Source organism: Thamnophis sirtalis, unplaced genomic scaffold, assembly GCF_051295495.1.
Source record: "Thamnophis sirtalis isolate CommonGarterSnake01/CBP01778 unplaced genomic scaffold, rThaSir2_p1.2 scaffold_7, whole genome shotgun sequence".
Taxonomy (NCBI): domain Eukaryota; kingdom Metazoa; phylum Chordata; class Lepidosauria; order Squamata; family Natricidae; genus Thamnophis; species Thamnophis sirtalis.
In genome coordinates this window covers 56739348-56764114 of record NW_028261387.1, presented here as the reverse complement: position 1 = coordinate 56764114, position 24767 = coordinate 56739348, and the positions used below count along the sequence as shown (strand labels likewise).

Below are 24767 nucleotides of genomic sequence, written 5' to 3'. Positions count from 1 at the left end.
TTTTGTGGGTCCATTGTAAGTCAAGAGCTATTTGTAGTATCAAAAATCTCTGAATGTAAAGTGCTAATGAAGGCAATACTATTTTTCTGTGGCAAATGTTTTCTTAAATTTCCCACAGCCTAGATTTAATTCTTCCTTGACAGCACTAGAGATTAGAGTAAGTCTCATTACAAGTCATTGGGACACAACTCCACAATGGTGCTAGAGAAGACTTGGCCCCAGCTAAGACTCACTTACAGAATTTTGGAGAAATAACACAGAATTAAAATCAGTATTTTGAAGTAAAAACAATGTTGATAGGAGTTTAAGCATATAAAGGTGTCTAGTGTAAAGTACATCTTTCCACAGTTTACTCCTCCTCTGAGGAATTCTGTCTGCCAAAATCAAGTTAAAAAGTATTTAAGAAAGGAGGAGCATATATTACTGCATTTGGAATAATTAACTGCTGAAAAATTAACACTAAAAGAGCTGTTCTCTGCACAGATTCCCAATGGCCATGAACAGAGAGATACAGGTCAGATAATAATTAAAAAAAAAATATTGTAAACTTGAAATTTCACATTAATTATTAAGTCATTTCTATGTGCAGTGCTGCCAATGATGGCTATGCTTAATGATCTCTAGCTGTTGTTCTTGGATCACTTTTGTATGATTTATGCCAAGGTCTGACAATAAAAATAAGCCAAAAATTAAACAATATTATTATCAAGCAATGGAAATTTTTAAATGTTTAACCCCAGTTTTAACAGCTCAAATAATTCTGTACTGCATTAGTTAGGATATTTCTTCCTCAGAGAAAATCTGTAGAACTATGCAGGCGTGGGGTTGAAGTAATCAGTAAATCAGACCAGAGTCAACATTGGATGGGATCTCCCTTTTTCCTTCCTGGAAATTTCCCAAACAGCACCTATGGTCTCTTACATAGAGGATTTTGAAATTAAACAAAGATATGCATTAAATTAACTTTAGGAACAAATGTTACCCTAGATTTGCAGACTGTTCACCACTGCGCAACATTATAAATCAGCATTGCTTGTTTATTTGATTAGGTGCTATTAAGTCAGTTCATAATCTAAAAAGCCACATGAATAGACCTTCTCCAAGATGATCATGTAGTTTATGGTTATGGAAATCCAGCTATGTAAGGTCACTAGGCAGTGGTGGGTTTCTGCCGGTTTGCACCAGCTCGGGAGAACTGGATGGTGAAATTTACCAATCCGGTGAGAGATTCGACCGGTGGACCCGGAAGTAACTTCCGGAATGCCTGCCCTGGCCCTGTCGCTCACTCACTCACCCCTACCTGTCCTGAAGCAGCTCCATCGCTCGCTCCCCCCACCCATCCGCACTATCCTAGCCCAATTCGGTGCCAAGTCCCATACCTGGAAGTGGAGGTGGTGAACAGAGAAGCATGGAGAGGTCCAGCAGCATAATCCACCAGACAGCAGTGGCAAGCTTAGGAGTTTTCTCCTGGATTCCTCTCTGTCCTGCCTCCTCCGATCTCCCAAAGTTCTTTCTCCAGAGTGTGATAGCTTTCTACTGGATTCCCCTCTGTCCTGTCTCCTCTGAACTCCCAAAGTTCTTTTCCCAGCGTGCAATAGCTTTCTACTGGATTCCCCTCTGTCCTGTCTCCTCTGAACTCCCAAAGTTCTTTTCCCAGCGTGCAATAGCTTTCTACTGGATTCCACTCTGTCCTGCCTTTTCAGATCTCCCAAAGTTCTTTCCACAATGTGTGATAGCTTTGTCCTGGATTCCTCTCTGTCCTGCCTCCTCCGATCTCCCAAAGTTCTTTCTCCAGAGTGTGATAGCTTTCTACTGGATTCCCCTCTGTCCTGTCTCCTCTGAACTCCCAAAGTTCTTTTCCCAGCGTGCAATAGCTTTCTACTGGATTCCCCTCTGTCCTGTCTCCTCTGAACTCCCAAAGTTCTTTCCCCAACATGTGATAGCTTTCTACTGGATTCTCCTCTATCCTGCCTTTTCCGATCTCCCAAAGTTCTTTCCCCAACATGTGATAGCTTTCTATTGGATTCCCCTCTGTCCTGCCTCCTCCAATCTCCCAAAGTTCTTTCTCCAACATGTGATAGCTTTCCATTGGATTCCCCTCTGTCCTGCCTTCTCTAATCTCCCTAATTTTGGCCCTTAGTCCTCCAATTGTCTATTTTTGGAAGGTTTTCCCCTCCCCCCCTCTTCATAGGAGTCCTAAAAATTTTGCCACATGGCTTGGTGTGGTGGTCATGTGACTGAGAGTGCATGAGTGATGTCAAGTTGTCCGTACCCGCCCAGTCACATGACTGCCAAGCCATGCCTACAAAATAGACCACACCCACAGAATAGGTTCTAAAAAATATTGAAACCCACAACTGTCATTAGGTGACTTGGAGCCAGTGAATCTCTCAGCCCATCTTATCTCAAAAGGTGGTTTTATGATAAAATGAGTACAGAGAGAACTAGGAAAGTAACTCTGGGGAAAGATAGAATGTTTACAAATTAACAAAATGACATTTGGTCCTGGCAGTATTACAGTTCTTAAGAAATGATTAACATGGTGTACATGTAGTAAAATTCCACCAATCCCATGTCCAAAATTATTTTGCCACTAAATCTATTGCTATAATCACTATACAGGGGATAGGAAGTACATTTCAATTATCTTTGTGAGTATGTTGGAACATAATACTTCATAATATTTGAGATTGTTTAAAAATAATAAAGGTTTTTTTTTTGCTTATGCTCATCTTCACTGTTTATAATAAACAACCAAATATACTATCTCACCTCAATTCTACAACTCCCTGCACAGATTATACTGCCTCCACCCAAATTTGTTCATGGTCTCATGTAAAAAACTGTATTCTTTGATATGGATTCGTTCTTCAAGTCTCTGCTAAAGAAATTGCAATATAATTGCTGTACATAAAACCAGCATTCTGTTTATTTTGCAACTTCTTAACTTTGGTCATATAACTTTCTTTAAAGAGAAAATACTTGTTAAAGGAACTAGATAATAAAAACATATGCATCCTATTGTATTATTTTAAGATTGCACCTGAATATTATGTAAACTTGTCCTGAAGGGATCTTTTTTTCCTATAATGTCCTCATGATATTATCTTCATCTCATCCCCTGTCAATGAGTGACACAGGGTTAATCTGAGATGCCCTGGATGTTCTCTGAAATTGGTTGCTTTCTTGCATTCCTTCATCACCAAGTTAGGTGACATCTTCAGTTCTTTTTACATCTGCAAGAAAACAACCACACTTACAGAACATCAAGAATCTAACAGTTTGAGAGGTGGGGCGTCACTACGACATGACATACAATCTTGGGGTTCCAGGATTGCCATCAATATCTCTGTTGCTGGATGATCCTTTTGGATCTAAACTGTTCTGAAGGAATGGTGATAGAGAAGGGCACGTCCTGCTGATCTCAGGGGCATCACAAAGACTCTTATTGATCCAGGAAAAAGCTCTTTTTGCTGGCTACGAGAGAAGCAGCCATGGCTGCAGAAGGTTGGGACGGACCCCTGAAACAGAAGCAGAATAGGAGAGACAGTGTGTTGAAATGGTGAGAAAAATCTTTATTATTAGAGAAGAGAAAACCCAAAAGACTTAGAGTTAAAATAAAATTGAAGACAGAAGAAAGCAAGCGGCGAATTAACCCTGGTTTAAAACTATCATGTTATCTTTTTCACTTTAATTTTGTTTGTTTTCTATGGATGGACTTTTTACAAATGCCTCTTACTTTTAAACTGGTCTGGTCTTTTTTTCCCTTCTTCCTCTATACTTTTTCCATTTTTTGTATTCATGGATTAAAAGTTTCTTTCCTCGCAGGGGTCGGCCAGATCGTAATCTTTAAACATTTTTTTCTTCTCTTCCGAAGTTCGGAGCTTAAAAAGAGAGGCAAAAAGAGAGGAAAAAATGTAACACTGCCATCTAGAGGCTAGAGGCTTGGCAACATCTGATATTACAAAGCTATTGGCTTTGTTTACTGAAAGGGTCAGTGGAAAACGTCTTCTTTATACAGGTGTTCCTTTGAAGGAAAGAGAAAGCTTTGACCTGAAAAACTTTACTGAATTTGTTTGAAACCTAGCAAAAGCCTTGGATGTTTTAGTGGCAGTGTTTATAACCTGGAAAAATGGCACAATATGAAGAAGAAAAGGGACTAACATTGCAAAGAATTATGCTAGAAGTCTTAATCACAGAGGGAATTGAAAGGAGACTTGAAATTATAGATCAAAATACAGAAAGTATGGAATGAAGAGTTGAGAATACTTATAAAACAATGATGAAATTTGAAGACAGAGTTCAAAATAATCACAGAGACATATGAAAGTGAAAATTGTTGACACTGACAGCAAATCGAGAATGGAGGGAAATGATAAGTGCGAAATACAGAAAGGAGACATCGATGAACTGGAACTCTAGCTAAGATGTCAAAATATAGATGAAGTTGGGCTTGGTCAAAGCCAACCTTCTCTGCATACCAGCTGAATGAGGCCACTTGAAGATGTGCTCCACATGACACCTTTGGGAGTTTGAGATTGGACATTGGGTTGGGGTAAATGGGGGGAGGGCTTTGGGTATACATTTGATATGTACAAGATCTTGCTTCACTTTAACTGTTTTCATTTCATGTCCAATAAATGTACCTTTATCCCTAAATAAATATATATATATATATATATATATATATATATATATATATATATATATATATATATATATATATATATATATATATATATATATATATATAGAGAGAGAGAGAGAGAGAGAGAGAGAGAGAGAGAGAGAGAGAGAGAGAGAGAGAGAGAGAGATGAAGAAAGGGGAGAAAATTTGGCAGAAACAATGAGAGTAATTTCAGCAGAAGAAATTAACTTTACTGCTATTACTACAATTTATCATGATTCCCTTCACCTTTACCACTGCTTCACCATTGGACAAAGCATAAGCATACATTTTGGGGCCGGCCACAACAAACTCTGTTATCATAGTGTTTGGTGGAATTTCGCTTGTCAGTTGTCCTAAATAATCACCCAAAGGTGATTATACTCTCTACTTACAAAGATGACTGAATCAGTGTCATGGTACAGACACCTATTGCCCAGCCCCTCCAGTAGCCTGTATAATTCCAGCTGTGCATAAGTGATTGTAAAACTGGCAATGAATACATTAGTGCATGTGGATTTGGTGGGGTGGTTCTTGGCTGTTTTCTATGTCACAACGGCTGTCTCTGTATCCACAAACTCACATGAGGAAACATCATAATAGGGTACAAAAAGATATTTGAATAAATCCTCAGGTTTGTCACCATGGATATATTCAGGTGATTGGTGCTCTGGCCAAACCTGCCCCACAGCTAATTTAAAAAGAGTTTGGCAATCTGTCTTTTAGCAGGATTTACTTCAATGTGGTCATGCTGTAAGCAGATGCCTTCCATCTTTTCATAATCCTGAATATATTGCTCTTTATCCTGATCTGTTTTGCACCAGTCAGGGTAATCACTGGCCTCCTGTTTCTGTCTGAGATGCATGTTCATATATCCTGAAAATAGCTCATTTGATGTTCTTTCAAAATGCCAGATCTCGTAATTTCAACAATTCTGTAACCTTTTTCTAAGGCTACATTCAATTCAACATTACACCATGTTACAGTCAGAGCTCTTTCCTCATCACTGTGTTTACAGGGTGAGGTTTGCACTTTTTCTGTGCAGGTTATGCACAAACTAATCATTAATCTGTCCCTGATTTATGAGGTAGGATTGGGAAATAGAGATTCCTTGGTGGGTACACTTTGACTTTGGCTAACCCAAAATATTGATTTATGTCCCCAAAGTTTTGATAGATGATTTGAGGGTGCCCAATTGGGTACTCCATGGTGTACTCGAGAATTCAAAGGAGTTGGGAGCGTATTCTCAACTAGAAACTGCTTCAAAGAGGTGTCATCCTCCACCATGGCCCGCCATTCATGTTCCCAGATGCAGCACACAGCATAACCCTGTGCCCTGAGGTACTTTTCTTTAATCCTAGTATGGCTGTGTAGGCTACCATATGTTGAATCAAGTAATTTGTTGAAGTCTTTTTCAGAATAGCAGACATGGCACCCATGAGAAAAACAACCGTGAAATTCAAAAGCCAAGGGGGTTCCATTTATGACAGCAAAACCATCCAAAAATATTTGCCTACTTGCTTTTCGCCACCCTTCAGAGCATGCTGAATATTGAGATTCTCAGTGTGCTCTATATGCAACAACCATTGAATCACTGGAGCTGAATACCTTTTCTGTGTCTTGTGATAATTGTCCAAAGGATCTAAAACAATGGTATTGCTTTTCAAATACATGAACAGGTACTGTGCCATGCAGATGAATGCCAATGTGATATATTGGAAGGGGTCAATGCATCGAATCTCCTCAACAATAACCCCCCAATCCCACTGTGGCATTCATACTCAGTCATTTTCATCATCTGATCCCTAAATCAAATACAGGCCTATCTTAATATATCTACATCCTGTCTGCAATAGTAAGCCAGAACCTTCCTTAGTTTAAACACAGTATCTCTATTAGCAGCGTGCCATTTCAGGAATTCTTCTCTCTCCCTGGGCATTATAGTTTCTGGGCTGTAATACTTGGTTTCAGGGAGTGGTCCCATGTAGTTTTGATTGGCCATTGTACTGAACAAGTGGGGAAAATATCCCTTACTGCCTTGAAACCCCATAGCTTTGGGTAATTTACTTAATTTAAGTGGTAAAAATGAGAGACTATCAAGTGAATTTTATAATCTGGAAGGGTAATACACAGAAGTCCCCCCCCCCAATTTATAAGTTGAACCCTAACCTTTTCACGGATCAGCTGTCTCAGTACTAGATACCCATCATAACCTTTGGTGTTGTGAGCAATAAACGTACATCCTTTAAACTTATGATTTATAAATTTCTTTACAAACTGCTCCAGGCATCTAACACCATAACAATCCCACCTCACAACATCTTTATTGTCCCCATCCCCATATCCTTGGTGCACATATAATCATGTATATGGATGCCTGTCTCTTGGCAACATTCAAAATCATAAATAATGCATCTTTTGCCAATTCGCGGATGGTCCAACAATTTTAGAAAGCATAAATGCCCTTCCAAGCTTTCAACCTTCTCAGAGCATTTCCCACACTTGACTTCTTTGCACTTTTTGTAGGGGGTAAAGACATAAATCCCACACGTTTCACAATATTCTTTATTCTTACAGTCAACCTTTCCCTTCATAGCAAGTTATGCATGTCTTTCAACACATTCCTTAGACTGACAAGACACTTTGCACCTACAACAGTGCGTCTTCTCCACCTCAACCTGCTGACATTCTTGCTTTAGGCAGGCTCTGAAAATATATTGACAGCCATGGCAAAATTTGTGGTGGTAGGGCATGTGGCAGAATTTACAGAAATAGCATTCACCCAAGAAGCCCTTGATATTTTTGACGCCATAGTAATGCTTGTTGCGTAACAATATAAACACTATTTTTTCTTGCTATGGGCGACCTGTGACAAAAAACACCCCCACTCGTCCTGCATATAAAACAAGATCTTTATAGTGATCCATAAATATTCTTCAAAGATGTGTATCTGAGAAAAGTCAATCCTGTTTTCTGTGGAAATATCCAGTCTGCTGTGAAGTTCCCTGGCCCTGGTAATAATTTCTTGATTTCTTATATCCGCACCAATCAGACAGAGCAAACAGCTAGCAAAACAAAGAAATTCACCTTCCACATTGAAATCTACTAGGTGTTGCCTTTTTTTCTCCAGTACTCTGCTGAGCAGCACAGTGTTTAACTTCCTAAGCCCTCCCCGCTTTTTTGTTCTGTAACCACTAATTGTAAATTACCCCCCAACAATATATCTGCCTTACTTTGAAGCAGATTTTCAACACTGATCAGAAATCATCAGCATTTAAATCATTCACATGCCTCCTAAGAGAAAAGAGAACTCCTTTGCATCCAACTGAAGTTGAACAAAATCATTTGGGCCTATGTTCATAGCAACATTATTCAAAAGAATCTGTAACAGAATAGTCTGATTAGCCTCTATAGCAACTACAAAAGACTGGATTCGGTCAAGATTAACAAATCTATATAGTTGATAGTATTCCACAGCTCTGAAATTTAAGATAGGCTTCTCCCATGCCTGCACCATATCCAGATAAACATCGTTCATATGTTGAGAGTTCACAGAGCTAGGAGCCTGTAGCTGGGGCTTAGAATGACATATATCTTCTTCTGGTTGAGAGACAATCATAGAATCACAACTAACACTGTCTGCTGGGGATGCAGGGAGTCCATCACCATGCATTTTTGCTTTTTTGCAGGCCGGCTCTGGTTAAACAAACAAACAAACAAACAAACAGTTATCACCAACATTCTTAATAAAGTAATACCAACACACACACACACACACACACACACACACACACACACACAGACACATTTAGTTTCTAAAAAATAATACTAATAGTTTTATAGCTAGATAAAATGCTAGATATTATTCTAGCATAATATCTAGCATGGATATTATCCTAACATCATTCGTGTTGTGTGGCTTGTGGAAGACTGAGGGGTCACGTCATGCTGGGGTCCCTGGTGCTCTGTGGGAATAGTGAGACCCACAAATGGCTGATCATCCTCCCATTCTGAAGGAAAAGAAAACCCCAATAATCAGAATTGTTGCAGAAATGTTTATAAGAATCTAAATGTGTGAAAGTATGAAAGACAAATACCTTCATATGCCCTCAAACATTCTGAGTCTGTCAATTCATTCTAGTGGGAAAAAACAGTCAAAGAAATAAGCAAGTATATGCAAGAATGTTTTAAACACATTTTACATCTAAGAGGGGTCAGTGTTTCAAAAAATTAGCCATAAAACTTCTTAAAATTGTAGCTCCCTCAAACATTCTGAGTCTGTCAATTTATTCTAGTGAAAGAAAATAATCAATCAATCAAACAAACAAGCAAGCAGACAAGAACACTATAAAAACCATTTTGCATTTAAGTGTTTCAAAATTAAGCATAAAATTACTTACAATAGCAGCTTCCATTCTGAATAGGGGTCTTCTTAGCAGTTCAAATGGCTCTAGAGGTATGGATATGCCAGAAACTAGCAAACATGACTGGACAAGTATGGGCCCTACTTTTATACACACTGGTGACATCACAAATTAATCACATCAGAAAAGGGGAGTTCTTCACACCTTTTGCAAAACTGTACACCCTGCCTACCCAGGAAGATGCATTTGAATAGTAGATAATGTCACAAATTAATCACATCAGAGTTCACATCAGAGTTGGTGAGTTCTTCATACCTTTTGCAAACACTGGCCAGCCCCGCCCCCAGCATCAGGAAATCCCGAATGAATAATATCACATGAGCCTTGATTAAACTGTATCTTAGGTTAAACAGGAGGGTCAGCAAAAGAAAAAAAACATAATGCATTTTTTCATGTGATTTGTAAAGAACATTTTATTATAAATTTCATAGCTTTAACAGTTTCTTGTAATTAATTTCTGTTACATTCTGGCATATGAACCTCTTCAGATCCAATGGAAATTTAGCTTCAATATTTGACATCAATGACAGCAGTTTACTGCTCTTCTCAATACACTGTATGAATAACTTGAGCTCACCAAGGGAATCCTGGGTGAAATATAATTTATTCACTTTGTCAGAAATACTGATGATGATTCAGAGAACATGTGGCATAGAAAGCCTAATACATAAGCTGTTTATAAGCTCTGTTTCATTGTTACTATCCGCATTATCTTCTGATTTTAAGCAGCTCATTAAACAATGATGTATTATTTTAATAACACACGCTTTCAGAACCTGTGGCATGCTGACATTTAGAGGCTCCACCATTTCTAAAGCAGGAAATAAGGTAGAATTATATTGGCTGTTTCAACTAATCAAAATACTGCTTTCTTAATTTTTATATTTACTTACCATTTGATATTTTGCAGAACCTGCAATAACAAGGCTTTATAAATTCATTCTCTTCAATGAAGCCATGTAGCTCAGGTCTTTTTCTTATTCTATGCCCACGCTTGGGAGGTTTGGGGGTCAAATTTACATCAAACAAATCTCCATCTGAGGTTGCCATCTTCAAGAGACTGCTGAAATTAAGGCCTACCTGCACAAACCTATCCAGCTCTTGTAATGGCAAGTCCTTGAGCTTTGCACATGCCCAGACTCACGGGGGGTTTACATGTCCAGGCATGTTCCAGGCATGCCTGAACAAGGCTTAACCCCTGCATGCAGCCTAGCGGCTTGCCTCTTGTGAACATTTTAATTCCTGTTAATATTCCTTGTCTTTTCCTGTAGGTGGGCTTCAAGTGGTTACATGAGTATTTGAGGGTGCAATTGGCAAAATATGTGTCTTTAGATTTTACAAAGGTAAAAACCAGCTGCAAGGTTTAAAAGGGCTGTGCTTTTTTCCCCAGCCTTTGAGGAAATGTTTTTAAACCTGCCTAGAAATAAATACCTTTTAAAAAAAAAGTTGGGTTAAATGTAGGCCCTGTCTCCACAAAAAATTAAAACCATCATTGCCTATAAATAAATAGCTTTTAGGAAAAAAGTGCGGTTAAATGCAGGCCCTAGGTGTTCCTCCCCCCTCTCCCCAGCTTTTGAGGCATTGATTTTAAAATTCCACAAAAAATAAAACCATCATTAGGCTAAAATGATTAGAAATTAAAAAAAAAAACATTTTTTAAAATTTCACAAATCCACCTCTCCCCCTTGAATGTCCATAGAATTAGTCTAGGGTTACGCTAATCATGTATTTAGAGGCTTGGCATCTTTCTTGATGGGGGTAGGTTCAACACATCTTATCTGAAAAAAATAGAGCTGGGATATTGCACCACCCCTTATCTGTTAGGGGTACTCATCCTTATCATGATGAGTACAACATATCCGGTTAGGGTTATGACCTTGTGAGTCCTGCACCACATAGGGTCAATTATGCACATCACATTCGGGGAGGAGGACTGTGCACGTCACTTCCGCTTAGGGGCATGATCTGGTGACATAATCAGCACATGGGTTTGTTTTGATGAAGTCACTGATCAAAAGTACTGATAATTTTCATTTAAAAAGGTATACACTCTTTCTGCTAGTAGATATTGTAAATCTTGGAAGATCTTGGCATCCTGATCCTTATTCCAGAGAGACAACAGATAAACCAGTGGAACTGGTTGGGTCACATTTACTTTAGCTCTTTGTAATAGTGAATCCAAAGAGTCATAATTATTTTGTTTTTTTCAGCTGTATCCTCTCTCTTCTTCAAGGATACACTATCAGGCACAGGCAGTTCTTGAGTTACAAACCACTAATTCAGCAACCATTTAAAGTTTGAAAAGCACTGAACAAGGCTGACATATGATCAGTCAGCAAAGCTGTGGCTGTTGCAGCATCCCCAGGTTCACAAGTTTGCCATTTGGATCTTCCCTAGCTTATGGCTTTCCATAAGCAGTGGGAAAACTCAGTTCCTACTTTTTTTTCTCCTGAGGAGCCCCTGGGTGGTAGGGTGAATGCAGGCCCTGGTCAGCCACCTGCTCATTCACTCTTTTGTTTGCCACAACATTCTCCTGCCCATCTGCACTGGCACCACAACTCAAATTTCATTATTACTTTTTTTGTTTTCAACTTTTAATTAGTGAGCTCTTTTCTTTTAGACTAAAGAAGTTGTATTTCCATAAAAATGATATTTGTTTTTCAAAAATCAAAATATTATGAATTGGTCTGGTGCCTCAAGTTGTTTTTTTTAAAAAATACATTGGTGTATGTTTAAAAATAAAAAAAATACTCAAAAACACTTAAATTCTTATCCAGATTTTTGCATTTTATATATTTATATTTTTTAAGTTTTTCAAAATAGCTAATTAGTTTTTTCTATTTTAGAATGAAGTTTTACGCACCAGGTAATTTTTCTGACTTGCTTTTTGAACACCTTTTAAAACTATAAAACAATTATAAATCCAAAGGTGGTTAGAAAATGAGGTGGTTGAACCTAGTGTCCTTAAAAGCTCTGTCATGGCTGACACTTGATGCCTTCCCATGTCCCAAAGTTCAAACCTTCAGGGTGATTGTTATCCTGCTGACTCCTCATGAAGAGCAGCCATCCGGAGCACATGTGGGATATCTCTCATCCTCTACTTTATCTGGATGAGTTCTGTTGGATTAAGCTTGCTGTCACTCTGTTAGTCACTGCTGTTTTGTCATCTCTTCTCTTTTGGAGATGTTTTGAGTTGTCACCATTTTCCTTATCTGGAAGTCCAAAGCTGTTCAAGAATTCAGCACTGCAGAATATCTTCTCCATTTTTGGCTTTGGGTGTAATTCATTCTCTTCTTTTTACTTACATAGAGGTGTTTCCTCTGTTAGTTCCTGTTGTGTCTGCTTCCTCTTGATTTGCTAAGTCTTCATTCTCTCATATCACCACTCACTATTCTAATCAACTGACATTTTCTTCAGGAGCCATTAAAAAGTTGTACTTGCTGTAAATATATGCTAGTTCCATGTTGGTGAACCTGTGCCATGGGTGCTGGAAGTGGCATGCAGCCCCATCTCTCTGGGTATGCCAGCCATTGCCTGTTGATCTTCTGGGTTCTGGCACGCACATGTGCACTGCCAGATGGTCTTCAAGTGCATGGGAGCACCAGAAACTGGAAGAGCAGTTTCTTTTTTTTTTTAGTTTTTTTTTTTTAGTTTATTTATTTGTATGCCACCCTTTTCCCTGAGGGGACTCAGGGCGGCTCACAAGTTAGGGGAAGGGGAGGACAAAACAAGTTATGAACATAAAACAATACATTGTTAAAAGAGAACACAACAATCATACCATTCGGGTGGGGTTAGGGTCTTTAGCCCCAGGCCTGCTGGGACAGCCAGACTTTAAGAGCAGTGCGGAAGGTCTGGAGGGTGGTGAGGGTACGAATCTCCATGGGGAGTTCGTTTCCTCATACGCATGCTCCTGCTGGGAACCTGAGCTTCCGGTTTTGGTGTGCACTGGCCAGCTGATCTTCATGTGCACATGTGCACGCCAGAAGGTGGAAGCTCAGCTTCCCGGCATAAACATAAGCACCAGGGAACTGCTCTTCCAGTTTCCAGCACTCCTGTGCGTACACGCCAGGGAGCTGCTCTTCCAGTTTATGGCACTCCCACGCCCATGTACTCCCGTTTTGGCACTTGGTGCCAAAATGGTTCACCAATACTACACTAGTTTTAGTCAGAAACAGAAATATCCCACATTGCCAGATGCAGATATGGAATCTTATTCATTCATCTTCCCATTTATTTTTAAGATTAGTACCAGTACAAAGCTTTTAATTTATAATAAAATTAAACTGTTGGACATTTGCCTTGATAGTGTCTCAAACTTCGTTGTTTTTAAAAGACAAAAATAAAATAGAAAAAGAAGGGTTGCTTTGAAAATTCCTATTTATCTCTCTCATAATATGAATCTTTACTCTCAGTGTGTGCTTGGGACCAATCTATGGCAGTTAGGCAGAGCGTTTTCAGCCTTGTGTATTCCTTACCTTTTCTGGTCTGGTGTAACAAGAGCACATTTGCAATAACAATATATAAATATAAATATGAATATAAATATGAATATGAATATATATATGTATGTATGTATGTATGTATGTATGTATGTATGTATGTATGTATGTATATATATATATATATATATATATATATATATATATATATATATATATATATATATATATATATATATATATATATATATATATATATATATATATATATACACATACATACATACATACACACACATATATATAAGTCTCTAGTTATTCAGGTTTTCTCCCACGTAAAATTTTACACGGGAGAAAACCCGAATAACTAGAGACCTACATACTAACACCCGCGAAAACCTCAGAACACACACACACACACACACACACACACACACACACACAGGCACACACACACAATTTTATTTATAAGAGCATATAATTCCTGTTGGCACCATCTTGTTTGGCCTTAAATCATCCTTCTTTATTGAAAACAATGATTCTCTTTTTGTACAGGATTAGTGTCTCTTCTCTGTTTCGAGTTAGCTTGTCTCTCTTTTGTCAGGATTGTCAGAACCAGGAGAGCTGGTTCAACATTTAGAAAAGAAATATGTTCTAATCCTGCTCAGGTAGCATAGTATATTTGCACTATGGATACATATTTAAATATATATTTAAAATCAAATATGAAAATATGCACTTATGAAAATATTAAGAGTCAAATATAACTTGGCCATTTAATGGTTTTTATTTTCCTGCATAATTATTGAGTCTACATCATTCAGAGTCATTAGAGATGTGTATCAGAAAAATTGGGAAACCCACACATGACCACAGGATTGGAAATGCATTGTATTGTATCTTTTGATATTCATAATATTTTTCCATTATCCAGCATAGATTTGTAATATGGTCATTGATGCCATGACCCTTTTGGAACCTAGTTTGGACATCTAATAATTCCCTTTCAATGGTTGGTAATAGATCATTTATATCTGCTTCATTAACTACAAAAAGCCTCTGATTGTGTTGATCATGAGAAGCTATGGAGAACCCTACAAGACCTGGGTGTACCAGCACATCTGAACAAGTTGGAACAATCACTGTACATAAATCAGGAATCCACTGTACAAATATCATATGGAAACACTGCCTGGTTTAAGATAGAGAGGAGTGCAACAAGATTGCATTCTCTCCCCTTTATTATTCAATCGGTAAATTGGAATGATCATAAGGAAGCTATTGTTCTTGAAGAATCATAAATCAGGGTAAAGATTGGTGGAAGAAACATCACCAATCTTTAATATGCTGATGATACAACTCTCCTCTCAGAAATCAAAGAAGGCCTGGAACATCTGATGAGGAAAATCAAAGTTTGGTCTCTATCTGAACATCAGAAAGTCCTTGCTCACTGCAAGGAAGGGAAACATCAAAATAGAAATTGATGGCGAAGAGATAAAATATGTGGAATAGCAACATCACTTTATAGCCCTCTCTAAACAGTTTTACAGAATCAGCATATTATCTCCAACAATTTGGGGGACTCATTTACCCACCTCAGAAGGATGGAAGGCTGAATCAATCCTGTGCCTGCTAAGATTTGAACTGCCAAATTGAAGGCAACCAGCAGAAATAACCTGCAGTACTGCACTCAAAAAATCCTGTGCCACCGTGGCTCATTGCACTGCTGTGAAATGCTATCAAAGCTGACATCATCCAGACTATAGAGAAACTAAAAAATAAAATAAAATAGTACAAGATCAGAAAATATGGAGAGACCTTACCCAAACAATTGCCAAGACTCAGACTTGACTGAATAGATAATATCATCATCCCTTATAAATTAAGAAAGAGAAGATTTTATAAATTAAAACACAGATCCTAAGTGTTTCTCTGAGCAAGCAAACCCAGTTGGAATTCTGTTGAAGCAGTTAAGTGTTTCTTTCTGCCTCATTTATCTTTCTAGATCTGGATTCTGCTTCCCATTCTTAGATTCCCCTTTTCCTTTTTTATGGGGAGGTTGCAACACTTCAGTTCAAATAATTTTTATTTGTAAGAACATGTAGAGCGCCTATCCAAGGATTCTTGAAAACAAAGGGGATGCCAAAGGCTGACGCGGTATTTGTATGGCATAGTTAGGTCTTAAAAGGGGGAGGAAAGAAGGGATTTCCTGGGTCAGGAAGAAAATCAATCATTAAGGAGTTAAGGAAATAGAGTTTCATTTAAAAAGCCAATTGTTTCAAGCAAAGGCTAAAGATCTGAGTCTTGAATCTTATTGGTTCCTTGTATGCTATATCTACAACTCAAGACACCATGTTTAGCAGCAGGCCAATTTTCCATTAAAATTAAGAGACTCTAATCTTCTGATTTTACTAAAAAAAAAACAGGGCTTTGAAAGACGAGTTCATGAGTGTCCACAAATTGATGGGTCTAATATTAAATCATAGTTTTCCAAGAGGAAAAATAAAGTCATGGGTAAAGGTAAAGGTTCCCTTCGCACATATGTGTTAGTCGTTCCCAACTCTAGGGGGTCGTGCTCATCTCCATTTCAAAGCTGAAGAGCCAGTGCTGTCCAAAAACATCTCCGTGGTCATATGGCCAGCATGACTAAACACCGAAGATGCACTGAACACGATTACCTTCCCATGAAAAGTGGTTCCTATTTTTTCTACTTGCATTTTTACATGTTTTCGAACTGCTAGGTTGGCAAAAGCTGGGACAGGTAATGGGAGCTCACTCCATTACGTGGCACTAGGGATTCTAACCACTGAACAGCCAACCTTTCTGATCGACAAGCTCAGCATCTTAGTCACTGAGCCATTGCATCCCTTAAAGTCATAGAGATACATCATTCTAAGTGTATAATTATTGTCCGCATAGGTAATAGTAGTAATAGTAGTATGAAGAAGAAGGGAAAAGAAAGCATTTCAGTGGTTTACTGTCATCAGATGTATGTACTTAGTCATATAGAGATTCAAGATGATGTACTGGTTAAGGTTCTGAACTAGAAACCAGGAAACCATTAGTTCTAGTTCTTTCTTAGGCATGAAAGCCACGTTTGTGCCAGTCATTCTCACTCAACCCAATTTACCTCCAAGGATGAAGGTTGTGGGGAAAATAGAAGGTGAAATCATGTATGCTACCTTGATTTATACAAAATAAAAGTGAAATATAGCTCCAATAATAGTAAAGGGGAAATCCTTAATCTGTGATCTGAAAGTCCATTCATGCATGAAGAAGATCTGAAGCACTAAGAAATCCAGAAATCTATTCTTAGTTCCTCCTGCAATTGATTATTTTAGGAAAGAGATTAAAGGTCAATTGGCTGGGATCAGAATAAAATCACAAAGCCCTGGCACAGAACATATAAGGAAGCCTTCTAAATATATTTGCATGTAATGTAAATATAAAAAGTCAAATGTGTCTACTTTCATAAAGTCTTGTATTTGACAAAGAAACTGGCAGAGAAAAAGCTAAATGATTTATAACTTGTTTCATTATAAGACAAGTTTCCTCAAGATCAAGAATTTTTCAACTTGCTTTGAGGAAATGACTATTTGAAAACAGCTATCTTAGAAACAAACTGCACTTATTTATTTCATTCCCTGCCAAACCTGCAGGATTTCATTGCCAAATTTTAAAGGCAGGATGCAAAAATATGAAATAATTATATACATGGAAGAGTTGATGTAAGAACTTGCTCAATTTAGGAATCCAAAAATTATTTCTAATAGATGGCCATCCTCTGATTCAACCTATGCAATAACAGAAGCAATTGGTTTAACTTAAAAGTGTTAAGTGGAATAGTTTAAATTGTTAAAGCAGAAATGTTAAGGTTCTGCCTTGGCACTTTTAACATAAACAGTTCAAAGAGAAATCAATATTCTGGAATACTGCTTTATTGGCTGCTACCTGAATCTTTAAACCAAAATACCAAAACATCTAATTCTGAGATGCTGTAATTGTTTATCAATTAGAAATCCCCAGAAAGCAGACCAGCACATTCTGCATTCCAATTTCCTGCTGCATGACTTCTATCTGGCTAAATATTATTTTACGATAGCTGCTGAAGGATTCACAAAAATGTTTCTTTATTTTATTTTTATTATTTTTCCACTACAGAATGAGATTTGACTGCACATGTACTGTACATAGACCATAATGTACAGTACATAATGAGAGCCGAGGTGGCACAGTGGTTAAATGCAGCACTGCAGGCTACTGCTAGATCACCAGTTCAGCGGTTCAAATCTCACCGGCTCAGGGTTGACTCAGCCTTCCATCCTTCCGAGGTGGGTAAAATGAGGACCCGGATTGTTGGGGGCAATATGCTGACTCTCTGTAAACCGCTTAGAGAGGGCTGAAAGCCCTATGAAGCGGTATATAAGTCTACTGCTATTGCTATTGCTATAATCATTGAGAAAAGTTATTTTCTACTTTACAAAAATAAAATATTGTTTATGGTTGATATTCTCTTAAGGCCTCCCCAATCTGATATTCTCCATGAATCTCTGGATGACCAAAATGCTGAAAGTAAACTCAATACATGATTTGGAGGTCACCATGTTAGGGAAGGTTGCACTAAGGAATCCTATGATTAGCATTCAGTTTGTTTCTGTTACCCTTCACAATTTCTATTTTAAGCCAGAGTGATTTGGAAGCATAGCAAAATGTTTAATCTGGCTAATACATACATGCTATATAACTGCCAAATATAATGCAATAAAATTTATATCATATTTGAAATATTAGATCATATGTAAAATTCATTTTACTGCAAAAATACAATAGATTTCATATGAATCCCTCAACTCATATCTATCAGGTTCGAAAAGAAGGATAATAATAACAGTAGCATTAAAGACATCAGCAGCATTGACAGAGAGTTAAATATGCTAAATGTCACCTGCCTTAAAGAGTCCCTGCCAATGTCACTGTGTGCTGATATGTTCTATCATCTCGTTACTGACTGTTGCAATTCCAAATTCCAATTCCAATTGACTTCATTTATTTAGCACATTTCTATCCCGCCTATCTCACCTTAGTGACTCTTCTTGGTTTAATATCTTTGGGTGTCTTCTGTAGGGCATCTGTTTCACACTGCTACTGGTAGTACAGGGAGAGCAGCTATGGTTTGAGGACACGCTGAAAGTCTTGTAGTATATAGGATGCAAAAGTGAAAGTAATCATCTTCATCTTTGTTTTATACATGAAGAAAGAGTGTGATACACTGGTTAAGGAATTGGAGCAGAAAAATCCAGTTTCTAATCTACTTCATCTACACAAGATCAGTGAATGACCTTGGATAAGTCATTTTTATTGGTCCAACCTGCCTCACTAGATTGCTGGCCAAAAGTAGAAGATATACTATTTATGCCGCCTTGAGCTCCCAAATGAAATGCAGGAGATAGCTAGATGATAGAGTTGCTCGCCCTGCCCACTTTTTAAATGGTGTGAGACATCAACTCTCACATATTTATCCATTTATGTTGCTTCTTCCCTTAGTTGGAGTATCTGATGAAGCAGAATGAGGCTTTTATTTACATTTTGAATCCTAGTATACCATTTGGAGAGGGATGGGGAAGAATAGTATATTGCTTTCCAAAGAATTTTAAAATTCATACTGTATTTTTACACAATAGATGGTAGCTGTAGCTATTTCTACTCCACTAGCCTATCTTCCAATGGTTTCGGAATGTTTTAAAACTATTTTGCAATAAGTGAATTAAAGACTCCACAGTTAGCACTTATCTGCAAGATCTTGGGTTACACGAAGCAGATTCTCATGTACAGTATCTTTTGACAAGCAGCTTCTTGAAACTTTATGATGGTCTCCTCCCCCTTTCTTCTTTTGTTTTGGCTGTAGAGAAACCAAGTTTTACAGCACTAGGGAGACTGTGACCTTTTTATGCAGTTTTGCATTCTATTTCCATATATCTTATTAAAGAAAAGGCATACTCTGGATTCAGATGAACTTTGTATTTTTACTACCAATTGGAGATATCAGAACAAAAGTTCATGTCCTTGGTGGAACAGGAAGATCCAAGCTTACTATATTCTGATTCTATATCCCAAAGAAAATTTGTTCCAGATCTGTTTCTCTAAGATGCTGTTAAGGATGATACTATGACACAATGACATAAGAATAACCATTTTAATTCTTATATATACACCATGGTGAGAAATAAGAGAGACTGGATGTATCAATTTTGACAGGTGTGTCAAAATTCAGAGTATCATTTGCAATCAAGCCACTCTTGAACAGCATCTTGTGGTTTTTAAAAACTTACTGATTGAGGAGCACAGATCCTTTGTTTTACTATTTGCTCCATGCCATGTTGATATTTGAAGTAAGATTCAGCTGTTACAGAGACTCATGATGAAACTGGGGCATTTTTGAAATTTTGGATTTCAGCTCCTGAACTAGACTGAATAATCACTGTATACCTATGTAATAAAATATATATTCGTTTTTACTTTACTTCTCGAGTACAAAAAAATATTAACACTATTCATGGGTTACTTTGTAAGGCACATCCATACAATATAGAATGATTACATTCTATACACTGCCTATGTCATGCTTATGTGCTAATTTTGCTTCCTGACTTTCTGTATGGAACATAGAGTTTTGAATTGGAAATTTTGACTTAGTGTATTTGGACTTAATGTGATACAAATACCATCAGGATCAATGGTGCCACAATGTGATAACAGTTGTTAATGAGTAGAATTACTCCTACTTCAGTACTCAACATGGGAGTTTAGTCATTGCATGTAATAGGGCTCAGTGGTTAAAGATGCTGAGCTTGTTATTTAGAAAGCTGTGAGCTCTTGTGACTTGCCTGAGCTCCTGCCCACCTAGCATTTTGAAATCATGCAAATGTGACTAAATAAATAGGTAACATTTTGATGGGAATGTAACATAGTTCCATGTGCTTTGGCGTATAATCAGGTTGACCGCATGGCCATGGAAACATCTTTGGGCAACATTAGCTCCCTTGGTTGAGAAAAGGAGATGACCATTGCCCCATAGAGTCAAACATGACTAGAAAGAAAAAAACCTTTACTTTTAGCCTAGACATGAATGGTAAAAGAATAACACAATAGAATTACAAATGTCTTGAAGATCATCTAACAAATCCTGCTATGATACATACAACAACTGTGACAAGAAAGGTTGTAAAATGGAGCAAAACTCAACAAATGTCTCCCTTAGCAAGAGAAATGTTGGGCTCAATTGTAAGTTGAGGACTACCTGTATTGGAATATTTACTTGAAATTTTCAGTTCACATAGTTTTAACCATTAGCATTTAGAAAAAGCAAACAGAATTTATGTTCTTTGAACAAGATAGAATTCTACCACAAGGAATGTACAGCTTTGTCTTATTATAAAATTGGATCTCTGGGTAAATTATCCATGCTGTGTAAAATTATATGCTTTCATGTATTTTGCTCTCTGTGATTTTAATTATATTTCTTATTAAATGACCCTCTTCTTGTCTTCTAAGGGTTCTTAAAGTGACTGTTACTAATTTTTATTTATCTTTTTTTATTGGAAATTTTTGGGAAAAAAAAGACTTTTACAAATATTTAGCTTCCCTCCCCCACTCTCCCCACCCGAACCCAACCCCCCCCAACTCCCCCCCCAACTTCCCAGAACAAATACAGGGTATAAATCTTTAACAAAGGTGTTCCAAAATGAACTTTAAAAAAAAGTTAGTATCATCTTTCATTTGAGCTTTAACTCCTCTTTGGTTAGGCTAACTCTAAACAGATTATATCATTCCTTGCTTCTTCAGTCATGAACTATCTGGAATTTCTTAGTCCCGTATTTATTTTGAATATAATCAATCCATCTTCTCCACTCCAGTTTATATTTCTCATTTAAGTGGTCTTTGAGATATGCTAATATTTTAGCCATCTCTGCTGTTTGTAACTTTTAATGTCCATTCTTGAATAGTAGGCAAATCTTCCTTCTTCCAGTATTGCACCACCAACAGTCTTGCTGCCGTTATTAAATGCAAAATCAAGTTAGTCTCTATAACAGTACAAACAGTAGTTATACCTAAAAAGAATAACTGAGGGATAAACTTTATTCTTTTTTAAAGAACATTTTGCATAATCCACCATATTTTTATCCAGAATGCTTTAACCTTTTTACAAGTCCACCATATATGGTAATATGTAGCATCAACACAATCACATCTCCAGCATTTAGGTTGTAAATTCGGATACATACAGGCCAGTTTTTTAGGATCTAAATGCCATCTATAAAACATCTTATAAAAGTTCTCTTCTCTCTTTTTATTTATCTTAATGTTCTAACTTTTTTAATCCCACAAATTGGAATATGGAAGCTCAATGAACATGCAGCTGTACAAATGGGCTCTGTAATTGGTACCTATGAAAAAATGATGCTTTGTTGAACTTTCTTTGGGAAATTAATTGAGCAGCACTGCTGAAAATTGAATTTAAAAGTAAGAGATTTAAGACATCAATTTGAAAGTAGGATTGCAATGGATCTGCAAGGTTCAGGGAGAAGAATGAAAAAAGGGTACTAAAATTGAATATAAAGAAACCAGCTTTAGAACCGGCAATTAAGATATTAAAGATTGCTTCTGCCTTTTAGATCAACCAATAAGGAACAAACAATCAAGGACTATGTGGCAGACCTGAAGGTCTTGGCAGCCATGAAGGTCTTGGAAAAGATATTCAAATGTCAGAATGTGTCTATATATATACACAACAGTCAGAATGGATTTGAGTTCAAGTGATGGATGGATAGGTTAACCATGGAGTTAAAGGATAGAGAAGAATCAGAATATTATAAAATCTGGAATATATGTTACATTTGGCTGGGAGATAGATGTAAAGCTATTGCATAAGGAATATGTAAGATGTGTATACATCTTGCATAAGAAATTCCTTGCATAAGGAATATGTAAGATGCATAATTCGTTGCATAAGGAATATGTAAGATGGATGGATAGATAGATAGATGATAGAAAGATAGAAAGATAGATAGATAGATAGATAGATAGATAGATAGATAGATAGATAGATAGATGATAGAAATGTATATATTTGTAAATATTGGTATAATTTAAATGATATATAGTACATAGTATAGTAATCTATATAATTAGTAATTATGTTAATATAAGTGACATCGATACGGAAATGCTGTAATGAGTGGAACTATATGTTGTTTTTTAATGTTGAAATATGTTTAATAAAATTTATTTTTAAAAAATGATAATAAAGGTGCAATTATAAAAAAAAGAAAACTAAATTGAGTATAAATTTTCAACAACCAGCTTTAGAACCGACAATTAAGATATTGAAAATTGCTTCTGTCTTTTAGATCAACCAACAAGGAACAAACAATCAAGGACTATGTGAAGGTCTTGGCAGCCATGAAGGTCTTGGAAAAGATATTCAAATGTCAGGATGTGTCTATACATACAACAGTCAGAATGGATTTGAGTTCAAGTGATTTAGTACTTTGACATTGAAATGGATGCTATGGTCAGTGACCTAATCTCAAGTTACCTCTGCAAAAGTCTATTTAAAGCTCTGTACTTAAATTAACTCACGCTACCTGGCAAATATTTTCCCAGAATCCTTTCCCAGGCAAGTATCCACCACTGTTATTTGTGATCCACTCTTTTAAAATTCTCTAGAGTGACATTGGGAACCTGAGACCCCCAAATCACTAAACATGATTATGCTTTTTTGTAAACCGCCTTTCTGCCCTTGAGATGGGTCTGGGAAGCTATCAAAATGCTGGATGTTTTCTCTTTTGACCAGCATAGCAGCTTTTCACAGGCTGAGGGCAGCACTTGACCTATGAGTAAGTAATGCGGGATGGCATTGGTGATAGAATATAAGCCATATCTCCAAAGCATTTAAGACAGGGGTGTCAAACTTGATTTCATTGAGGGCTGCATCAGGTTTGTGTTTGACCTTGGGCTGGGGCAGGATAGGCATGGCCAGCTTGATATCATCCATGTCAGGGGCACCTGTGCTCGCCAGAGTGCTTTTCCAGTGAAAATGAGCTCCCAAGCTCCTTTTCGGCTGCAATGACCTCTTGCAACCTTCTGCCAGCAAAAATGCAGCTCACAAACTCCATCAGCTGTGATGGCCTCCTGCCAACCTTTGCCAGTGAAAACAGAGCTCAGGAGGGCCATATTTACCCCCCCCCCAGATCCATTTTCACTGGCAGAGGCATCACGGGCCAGTCCTTTATTATTTCCAGGGCGACCCAATGGGTCATGTCTAAGCCCCCAGGCCTTGACACCCCTGATTTAAGGCGATTCCTTCTCAGTCACATGTCTCATCATTTTCTCTTCTGGCAAAATTGAGAAGTAGAAATCGATTATCACTTCTAGAAGGCTTTTAAAATTACATACAATATCTGAGGAAGTGCACGTGGCTCTCAAATTGTACACATCTGACTTAAAGGATGATTAAGACATGCAAATGTAATATTATGAAACATTTTTTGAAAAATTCTTATGTAACAAATTGTTTGTATTGTAGAAGTGAGAGATAGTAGTACACTAGGAGAAACCCTAAGTTTGGTAAAAGTATAACCTAGCTTTAGACAAATAAGAGAAAGGGGAATTTAAACAGCCAATTGCAACAAAGCATGATATTGAACATAAAATGCTTAATGTCTGTTGTTGGAAAATGGAAAATCAAGAATATGGGGAATGGAACAATGTATCATAGAAAAGGACATGATTGACTGATGAATTGAAAACCTTAATGCTTTGTGCTGCATTATTAGAAAATGAGATAACTGATATCCTTCTTTTTTTGCAAACTGTTTGTTTGGAGGTTCTAGCAGGGGAGCGCAGCTATCGTATACCCTTGACCGAAGATCGGTACACTCCTTCTATCTGGGATGGTTGTCCTCTTCCACCTATTGCGCAGCTTCGGGAGGGACGCACATGGAGCGGTGAGGGAGGAAGGGGACACCTGCCTAGCCAGCCAGATCAGCCGAATCAACCCTGGCGATCAATGGGGTGACAGATGTCACAGCCAGATCACCCTCACAATGGAACTCCAAATGCCCAGTTAAGAATTGAGACAGGCATGCCTCAAATTCAAGTAAGAGCCTGGAAGATGATGGTCATTTATTGGCTTAAAATGCATTTCTTTCCAGAGGGACTGTCCCCACTAGTGTT

The 24767-nt window shown here is 37.5% G+C and overlaps 1 pseudogene; it reads right to left on the bottom strand.

Annotated features, from left to right (window-relative positions):
• Window positions 1–5753: 5753 nt before the first annotated feature.
• Window positions 5754–7260, bottom strand: LOC148044674 (uncharacterized; annotated as a pseudogene).
• Window positions 7261–24767: the final 17507 nt, after the last annotated feature.